This window comes from Dendrobium catenatum, unplaced genomic scaffold, assembly GCF_001605985.2.
Source record: "Dendrobium catenatum unplaced genomic scaffold, ASM160598v2 fragScaff_scaffold_716, whole genome shotgun sequence".
In the NCBI taxonomy this organism is placed as follows: Eukaryota; Viridiplantae; Streptophyta; class Magnoliopsida; order Asparagales; family Orchidaceae; genus Dendrobium; species Dendrobium catenatum.
In genome coordinates this window covers 22,205,389-22,215,650 of record NW_021319178.1, presented here as the reverse complement: position 1 = coordinate 22,215,650, position 10,262 = coordinate 22,205,389, and the positions used below count along the sequence as shown (strand labels likewise).

The 10,262-nt window shown below is 41.1% G+C and overlaps 1 protein-coding gene across 3 annotated transcripts in view; it reads left to right on the top strand.

Annotated features, from left to right (window-relative positions):
* Positions 1-10,262, top strand: part of LOC110101077 (protein decapping 5) — a 56,635-nt gene that overhangs the window by 20,817 nt on the left and 25,556 nt on the right. The gene's annotated exons all lie outside the window — the stretch shown is intronic.

Genomic DNA, 10,262 nt, shown 5'->3' with positions numbered 1-10,262 from the left:
GGGTTGTGATGAACATATTCCAAGCATGTCCTACCTACGAATAATGAAAGAAGGAAATGACGGAAGAATACACTTTGATTGCTAATGTTGGTCCAAAGTTCTCTTCATTAAATATCATTGTAAGTAATGATGCAGAGCACATTGATTATGAATAACAAACCAATGTAGAGTGAACAAATAACCAAGGCAGGAGATTAGTTAGTGCACTACGATCCACCTGTAGAAAGCAATGAGTAGTGCACGACAATCTACCTGTACGAAGCAACGAACAACTCTATTCAGAAGCTGCTACGCCATGCCACCGGATCCGCAACTTCTATGCAAGCAGACAGAAGGCGTCTACAATTATTTCAAAGTACCCCTACACGTGCACTATAAATTGTATACACATAGGTAGACTAAAGGGGAAAGTACAAATTCAACCAGCATGGGCCCCGACGAGCGTGTTATTGGTACACACGTGATGTCTAGGGATGCTGCGCGGGTTGACAAGTGAATTCAAGTTCGAAACCGATCCTTCTAAACGGGTCAATAGAAGTCGACAGGGTTCGAACCATTAAGCAAATATAAAGTTGTGGCGACCGGTATATTTGATTTAAAACATTCATATTAGGCCTTTAAGGCCTACAACAATATGAATTCACTAATAAAGGCACGAAGCCTACGAAACCCGATCCTCAGTCAATAGCTCGGTTGAGTTGATAAAGTTTAAGCTACAAAGAGAAATGACCCCGAAAATCCCGATGATGGCCGTGTTGAATGCATATCTAAAACGGAGGGGTTACCAAATATTTTTAAATATCTCTCAAATATCGAGAGTCTGTTTCAAATATTCCAAATCTCCATCCAAAAATACCCATAAAAATAAAAAAATCCAAAACTCCACAAAAATCCCAAAATCCCAAAAATATTTAAAAATGAAACTATCCATCTCAACGCTTAAAGCAAAATCCATCCACCCTCTGCAACAGTTTGCCGAGGTGGACAAATTGAAAACTACTAAAGCTCACATAGAGCCAAATGCCTAGTCGAAAATATTACTAGGATCCATTCTCAAACAATCTCTTGCCAGTAAGGACATGGTACGTGTCCTCTAACCGACAGTTTTGCCGTCAAATGCAGGAACATGTCCCAAGGATCTCTTCTGGGAATTTCACTAAGTCCCTCCTAATCCAGTAGTATTGAAACAAGCAGGAACCGTCCTCTTTGTTCAGTGCATGGGGCCAATTGGGTTCCTTAGAGATTTTGGTCTGCTTGGATGTGTTGGATTTTATTTTAAATTGCTATATTTATCCTTTCTATCTCTTAGGAAAGTTTGTATTTGTTTCCTTATAGTTAGGAGTTGAATAGATATTTGTATAGAATTTGTTTTAGATTCTAGTTTTTTGCATCTACTTATATCCAATAATGAATCAATAGAAAGCATAGTTTTCCATGCGTATATATAAATTCTCTCTCCTCTCCTTGCTATGAACGCTGCTCATTTCCTCTCCATTCTTTATTTCCTTCTGTTGGAAACAACAAATAACAATTGTTTTCAGCCCTTATAGGATAAAAAAAATTGCTTCACAAAATAAAAGAAGAGTTTCAGGAATCGGCAAGAAATTTTTTTTTGGGTTCGAAAGTAGTAAGGTGGACATATGTTGGAAAACTATTTTTGGAATTAAATATCAGACCAGTTTAGTTCTCGACAAAAATATGGAAGACTCTTTACCAACTTCGCTTTTTTTGCTTTTCCTAGACCACTTCTATTTTTGGGAGAACCTTTTAGTATGGTAAAATATTTTTTTTATTTCATAGGTGATCTGCCCGTTCCCCTCTCCATTCTTTATTTCTTGCTGTTGGAAACAACAAATAGCAATTGTTTCCTGCACTTTTGGGATAAAAAAATTGCTTCACAATATAAAAGAAGAGTTACAGGAATCGGCAAGAAATTATATTTTGGTTCGAAAGTAGTAAGGTGGACACATATTGGAAAACTTTTTTTTGATTCAACTATCAGACCAATTTAGTTCTGGACAAAAAAAATTGAAGCCTCTTTACCAACTTGTTTTTTTTTTGCTTTTCCTAGCTCTTCTTTTTTTGGAGAACCTTTGAGTATGGTATAATATTTTTGGTATTTGAGAGTTGATCTAATCCATTGGAAGATTGATCCGGTAAATGAAGAAGACATTGCGGCAAACAGATCTGTGTAACTAGCCTTCTTTATTTTTTATCTGTTAATGTCTTCTTTTAGTTGAAGATTGTAAAAGATGGAGGGTTTGTGTTGACAGTTATGACTTGGAGATGCCATTTGAGGATGGTAATGATGGTTGAACATGGTCACCTTCAGTGTCACAAGTTTCATTCAAAGTTGGTGTGGATAATGGTGATGCTAACTTTCAATTGAGTTTTTGATGCTGACAAATTTGAATATTGGATCGAGCATTTAGAAATTTATTTCTTTATTTAATAAATTAGAACAATAAGACAAAAATGCTTTCTCTCGATTGAAGCTCAAATTATCTTAATGAATTGTTAGAGTTTGGAGGCTCAGAATCACAATTTGATGTGGATATCTTGTTATTGGTTAAAAGGGTTGTTGAAGACACAATTTTATCTCATTAGTCACAAGCAACATATGTGGACTTGATGGCAATGATTGCTATAAACTTGAATAGTTTGAGGTTGATTACATGACAATAAAAATATGTAATTTCCCTAGGTGCCTCTCTACTTGATAACTCCGTCTTCCTGAATGTACATCTTAGGTTGTATGAGGTGATTTAAAAGGAGTTGGAGCTTTTTCTACTGAACACCATTACAAAGGCAATTGCCAAAGCCATTGACACGAAGAGATGAGTTAAATCTTAGGGAACTGAGAAATCTTATATGAAAAATAAAAGATAATCAGTATCGTAGAGAAGTAGCCAAAGGAGATGGTGATATGGGGAAGAAAAAAAGAGAAGGGAAAGTCTTTTTTTGCTTGCATTGTAACGTGTGTGGCCATAGCAATTCAAAGTTTTGGAAATTGCACCCAGAAATTTGACCCAAAGCCAAAATAGGTGTTGATTGTGGTGGTTGAGGTGTAAGAGATTAGATAGTGCAACGTACGAACCTTTAATCATTCTGATTATTAGGTATGCCCGAATCTCATCTAGGCGAGTTTTTTCCTTGCTTGATGCTTGACAACAATCAGAATAGTTAATTTTACACGCTACACGGTGTTTTCAGCACTTACATTAGCATTCCCAGCAGTCACTCCTACTGGAACAACATAATGTGTGACTGGTTCGTGCATTCAAATAGAAAACTCATCAGGTAAGAAGTTTTAAATAGTTGTAATTATAATCTCATTCCTATCAGGTACTAGGGAGAGCTCCCGAAAGAGGTCAAGGAAGAGCTTTTCTAGTTTAATATCCAATTCAATCTTGCAGTTGACTCTACAATCAGTGATTCTGATGAGCTAAAAGATCTAGATTACAGAGGTGTTGGTGAACCGACTACAACTAGGAATGCCTAAAGTTATAATCATTGTGGTGTATCAAAAAAGAAAGTTGAATACAAGGTGGACAGACAATGCATCTTTAGGTTTACCATTACGGAATACTTTATTGATGAAAATAAATGTGAGATTGTTCCTCTTGAGTCTTGACATGCAGCATGTGATTAAGTATAGGAGTCGGATATTTTTTCTATCCTTAACAATAGAAATATCAATAAATGAAGGATAAGCAAATGTTTTGATATGGCGGTTCAACAGGAACTGCCTCTTAAGGCGGTTCAGAAGGAACCGCCTTAGCCGGCCCCACCTGGGCCGGCAATTTTCTATAGGAGGCGGTTCAAAACCGCCTCCCTTAACACCTAAAAAGGCTTGCCGCCTATATGTGGGGCCCAATGGGTTTAAATTTATTTGAAAATTGTTTTTCTTAGAAAGGGGCTTGGGCGGTGGAGAGCCTTTAAATAGGAGAGGTAAGGGGAAGGGATAGGCAATGTTTAGATTGGAGTTTCTCTTTGAGTCTCTTGGAGTTTGAGCGTCTAGAGATTGGGAGAAAACGATCATCCTCTCGAATAGAGGATCACTTGTATCTTGCTTTCTTGTTGGTTTGCTTGCTTCATTTATTGCAATTTATTATTTTTGGGGCTGGTTACGCCCAGATTTTTGCTCTATTCTCGCTCTTTTTCTCCAATTAACGATAGGATTGCTTGCGAACTCAAGTATTCCCTTAGGGTTGCTTGCGAACTCAAGTATTTCATATTAAATTGGCATCAGAGCAAGTCTTGAAACCGTTCCTGAGCAGTTTTTTGCAAATTTCAGCGACTGATTTTTGATCGGAAATGGACGAAGTGCTGTTTTTGTAATCTAAATCCATAATTTTTGGATTTACAAAAGTTCCAATCGAGATGGCGACCAAGAAAATGGAGGGACAAGTCGCCGATCTTCGAGATATGATGAAAAAAATGCTGGAAATTCAAAATCAAATGGCGGCTTCAGTAGCAAAAGGTATAAATTCGGAAATCCATAGGGAGGAAGAGGTGGTGGAAATCATGGAAGGAAAGGGAAAAAACCCCATCTGGAGCCTGTCGAGAGGGAAGAAAGAGGAAGTGGATATGGAGAACGCCAGGAGGGATACTATGGCTGCCGGGTGCTGATTTTGGAGAAAGAAGGGGAAATTTGGAAGGGGGTTTTGGCTATGACAGGGCAAGGGAAGACCGGGAAACATGAGGTGCACCTAGCACTTGGGAGAGGGGAAACTATGGGAGAATCTGGGGCAATGGGGGCGACCAGAAGGTAAGGAAGTTGAAGATGCCCATTTTTGAAGGAGAAGATTACAAAGTAGAGCGATACTTCGCCGTCAATGGGTTGACGGAGGAAGAGAAGCTGACAGCAGTGGGATTGTGCTTGAAAGTGAAAGCCCTGTCATGGTTTCAGTGGAGAGACCAGAGGAGGCCGATCAGGAACTGGATGGAATTCAAAGACTGCATAATAGAGCTTTTCCAAACCGATCGGGGAGGAGACTTCTACGGACAATTCTTTGCTCTGACATAGGAGGGATCAATAGCTGATTACCAAAATCAGTTTGAACACCTAGCAAGCAGGTGGAGCGACTCTCAGATACAGTATTGGAAGAAAATTTTATGAAAGGGTTGAAGACGGAGATCCGAGCAGTAGTAAATGTTTTGATGCCCTGCAACTTGGGGAGACCATGAAGTTGGCCCAACTGGTGAAAAATCAGAGGAGTTTGGAGAGGGGAGCCAGGAGTAGCAGCACCAAGGGCACTTACAGGATGATGACCACTCAAATAGCACCTAAAGGCCCGTCAACAAGAGGGAGTCGAGAGGCCACCAAGGAGAAGATAGGAGGGGGAAGCGGGGGAAATTTCAAATGACTGACGGAGAAAGAGATGCAGGAGAAGAGAGCTAAAGGGTTGTGCTTCAAGTGTGATGAAAAGTACACGCTAGGGCATAGGTGCAAGGAATGAATTCTTCAGGTTCTCACCGTCTGTGATAACGAGGAAACTGAGGAGGGAGCACAGGAGGAGGCAGAGGAGGAGAAGCCACACTTGGATCTGACCGAGGTTTCCTTGAACTCAGTGGTGGGATTCACAACAAATCACACCATGAAGGTGAAAGGAGAGATAGAAGATAGGGAGGTTGTGATGCTGATTGATAGTGGGGCTACTCACAATTTCATTTCCACCCAGGTCGTCGACCAACTGGGAGTGGGATTTGTGGACACCGGCTGTTATGGAGTGATGATGGGTACGAGAAAGGTGGAAAAAGGCCAGGGGATTTGCAGAGGAGTGCGACTGACGATCCAGGGCATACAGGTGAGGGAAGACTTTCTTCCACTAGAGCTTGGGAGCACAGACGTTATCCTAGAGATGAAATGGTTGCAAACTTTGGGAGACACCAAAGTGATTTGGGGAACACTCATGATGGAATTGATGATGGATGGTAGGAAGGTAGTGATTAAAGGAGATGCAGGGTCTTCCAAATCCCTGATTTCTCTTAAAATGATGGTGAGGGACATTCAGTTGGCAGGCAGAGGATATTTAGTGGAACTTCATAGTTTGGAGGGAACGAGATTGGAGGAGGGAGGAGACATACTCCTCTCCATTTAGCTGTTCCAAGAGGTGTTTCTGCCACCTCAGGGATTGCCACCCCAGAGGGAGCACGAGCATGCCACCGTATTGAAGGAGGGAATGTCACCCATCAGTGTTTGGCCTTATCGCTACCCTCATTTCCAGAAGGATTAAATAGAAAGGTTGATTAGAGAGATGCTGGAGGCAGAGATCATCAGGCCCAGCATCAGTCCCTTCTCTAGCCCTGTTCTGTTGGTGAAAAAGAAGGATGACAGCTAGTGTTTTTGTGCGGACTATAGAGCCCTCAACAAGGAAATTGTACCTGATAAGTTTCCTATACTAGTCATTGACGAGCTGTTAGCTGATAAATTTCCTAAGATAGACTTGAAATCAGGTTACCATCAGATCCAAATGATGGAGGATGTACCCAAGATTGCCTTTAGAACTCATGAAGGACATTATGAGTTCCTGGTGATGCCATTTGGCCTCACCAATGCTCCTGCTACTTTCCAGGCCCTTATAAATAAGGTTTTCAAACCTTATCTCAGACAATTTGTACTGGTATTCTTTGACGATATCCTAGTCTATAGCTGGACAGAGGAGCACTGGGATCATTTGAAATGGGTGTTAGAGATACTGCAGGAGCACCAGCTGAGGGCTAATTTGAAGAAATGCTTCTTTACACAAGACAGTGTAGAGTACTTGGGCCATGTGGTATCAAAATGAGTGGCTGCAGATCAGTCCAAAATTGAAGCAATGATAAGATGGCTAGTGCTAAAAAACCTGAAGGAGTTGAGGGGATTCCTAGGACTGACGGGTTACTACAAGAGTTTCGTTAAGGGGTACAACACCATGGCATGGTCACTTCCTGAATAGTTGAAGAAAGATGGGTTCCTATGGGGGGAGGCGACCACATCAGAATTTGAGAGCTTGAAGAAGGCAATGACTACAGTGCCGGTCCTAGCCCTGCTAATTTCACTCAGACTTTCATTGTGGAGACAGATGCGTCCAGGTACGGGCTGGGTGTAGTGGTGATGCAAAGTCGTAGACCCATTGCCTATTTCAGCCAGGTATTGACTGCTAAAGCCTGGCTGAAACCAGTTTACAAGAGAGAATTAATGGCCATCATTTTGGCCATTCAGAAGTGATGGCCCTACCTATTTGGGAGGCATTTTATTATCAGGACAGATCAGCGAAGCTTGAAATACTTGCTGGAATAACGGATGGTGATGGAAGAGCATCAAAGGTGGTTTTCCTAGCTGTTAGAGTATGATTTTGAGATTCAGTATAGACCAAGGGTGGAGAATAAGGCGGCAGATACTTTGTCCAGATATATGGGGGAGTTGCAGACAGTGGCACTATTCGTTCCTTTGATGCTTAACTGGGAGGCCATCAGGAAAAAAAGTGCTAGAAATGAAGAATTGGTAAGGATCAAGTCACATTTGCTGAAAAAGGGTAGCCATCCATGGTACTCATTAGAAGGAGATAGACTGATGTACCAGAGAAGATTTGTGAGTCCCGTACCTCGATCCACATTCCAAATTTACTGTAGGAATTTTATGGAAGCGCGGTTGGGGGCCATTCAAGAGTTCAGAAGACCTACAAGAGACTTGCGGCCGAGCTTTACTTGAAAGGAATACATAGAGATGTAGAGGAGATAGTGGCAAGGTGTGAGATCTATCAGAGGAACAAATAATTGGCTATGTCACCAGGGGGACTACTACATCCGTTGGGATTACAAGGATGAGTTTGAGAGGAGATATCTATGGATTTCATAGATGGGCTGCCCCATTCAGAAGTTTCACAATGATCTTGGTGGTACTGGATAGATTGAGCAGGTATGCTCATCTCATTCCCCTCAGAGATCCTTATACCGCGGCAACAGTCGCTTCAGCATTTATTAGAGAGGTGGTCAGATTGCATGGGGTACCAGAGGAAATCATGTCAGATAGGGATAACGTGTTCCTTAGTCATTTATGGAGGGAGTTATTCAGATTACAAGGGACAGTTCTAAAAAGGAGCACAGCTTACCACCCATAGCCAGAAGGCTAGACGGAAGTAGTCAACAGGAGCCTGGAGACATACCTGAGATGCTTTGTGTCAGAGACTCCCAAGCTATGGGCCAAGTGGCTATCTTGGCAGAGTATTGGTACAACACGTCTTTTCATTTAGCTTCACAGATGATCACATTCAAGGTGTTGTACGGACGGGATCCCCCACTCTTGGTGCACTTTGGGAGTAGTAGTACCCCCATGTCGTCAGTAGAGGAGTACTTAGAGGAGAGGGACCGAGTACTAGAGTTGTTGAAGAGGCATTTACTAAGAGCTCAACAAATTATGAAGAAACAGGCAGATGGGCATAGGAAGGACATCCAATTTGAAGTAGGGGAGAGGGTGTTCTTGAAGCTCCGACTGTATAGACATAAGACAGTAGCCAACATGAGGAACGAAATGCTGGCTCCAAGGTATTTTGGGTCTTATGAAGTGCTGGAGAAGATTGGGGCAATAGCATATCGGAAATTACCACTAGCAACAACTATACATCTGGTTTTTCATGTTTCGCAATTGAGGAAGGCCATTGGTGACTACACAGTTAGTCCCGAGCTACCAACAACACTTACTGAGGATTTAGAGGTGGTTCTGAAACCCTTAGAGCTAGAAGGGGTTTGCCAAATCAAAGATGGAACTAAGGAGGTGTTGATCAAGTGGAGGAACCTCCCGGATCACGAGGCCACGTGTGAGCCATATGAGAGGATAAAACAACAGTTCTCTTGTTTTCACCTTGAGGACAAGGTGATTCTTTGGAATGGCGGTATTGATATGGCGGTTTAACAGGAACCGCCTCTTAAGGCGGTTTAGAAGGAACCACTTCAGCCAGCCCCACCTGGGCCGACAATTTTCTACAGGAGGCGGTTCAAAACCGCCTCCCTTAATGCCTAAAAAGGATTGCCGCCTATATGTGGGGCCCAATGGGTTTAAATTTATTTGAAAATTATTTTTTTTAGGAAGGGGCTTGGGTGGTGGAGAGCTTTTAAATAGAAGAGGTAATGGGACGGGATAGGCATTCTTAGATTGGAGTTTCTCTTGGAGTTTGAGGGATCTAGACCTAGCGTCTAGAGATTGGGAGAAAACTATCCTCCTCTCGATTAGAGGATCACTTGTATCTTGCTTTCTTATTGGTTTGCTTGTTTCATTTGCTATGGGTACACACGTGATGCCTAGGGATGTTGCTCAAGTCAATAAATGAACCTCAGTTCGAGCCCGATCTTTTAATATATATAGATAGAAGTCTAAACGGCTCGAGCTATCAAACAAATATACGGTCAAGGTGTCGATCAAAATATCTATTTTATACGTTCATATAAGGCCTTCATGGTCTAAGACAAGAAATTCATCAACAAAAACATAAAGCTTATGGACCTGATCATTTGTCTACCAGTACATAGAGTCGACAAGGTCTAATTCATGAAATTCCCAAATGCCCATCAACACCCCGATGGAGAAATTATTCTGTGTGCAATCCGGTCACAAAGATGTGTTCGGTTTCCAATAAAAACCTATGTTGCACCGATACACCTATTTATGAAGGCGTGCTGTATCTGATACACCGATACACGGATACGCCTCCGATACTCCACCGATACGTGTCAGATACGCCAAAGACGTATCCAATTAAAATACTATTTAATTTCAAAGGATACTCGTATCCGATACACGTGTCCATTGAAAAACAAAAAGAAATAAAAAAAAGATACGTCGTATTTACTTCCGCGGCTGCGAGCAAAGTTCTCTCATTTCCGAGATGCATTTGAGTCTCTTGATGAAATGAGAATATTAGAAATTACTAATCTTTCACTTGATGAGCCTGAATTAAAAGCTATGATATTTATTGAAGATGATATAGAAGTTCAAAGACAAACCACTGAAGAAGCTAATCATATCATTCCATCTATTGAATAGTTGAAACTTTATGTGCTAGACAATTTATGTTTATGCTTTTGTTGTTGTACTAGATATTTAATGCTTATTTATATTTTGATATTATAATCTACAAGGCTACAAATGATGTTGTTGTCATTTTTTTTGTAATTTCAAATATTATGCTTTGATTGTTTTCTTAATTTTTATGTATGATTTATAAATTATGATGCCGTGTCCGCGCCGTACCCGTATCCTGTATTTTAAAGAATTGACGTGT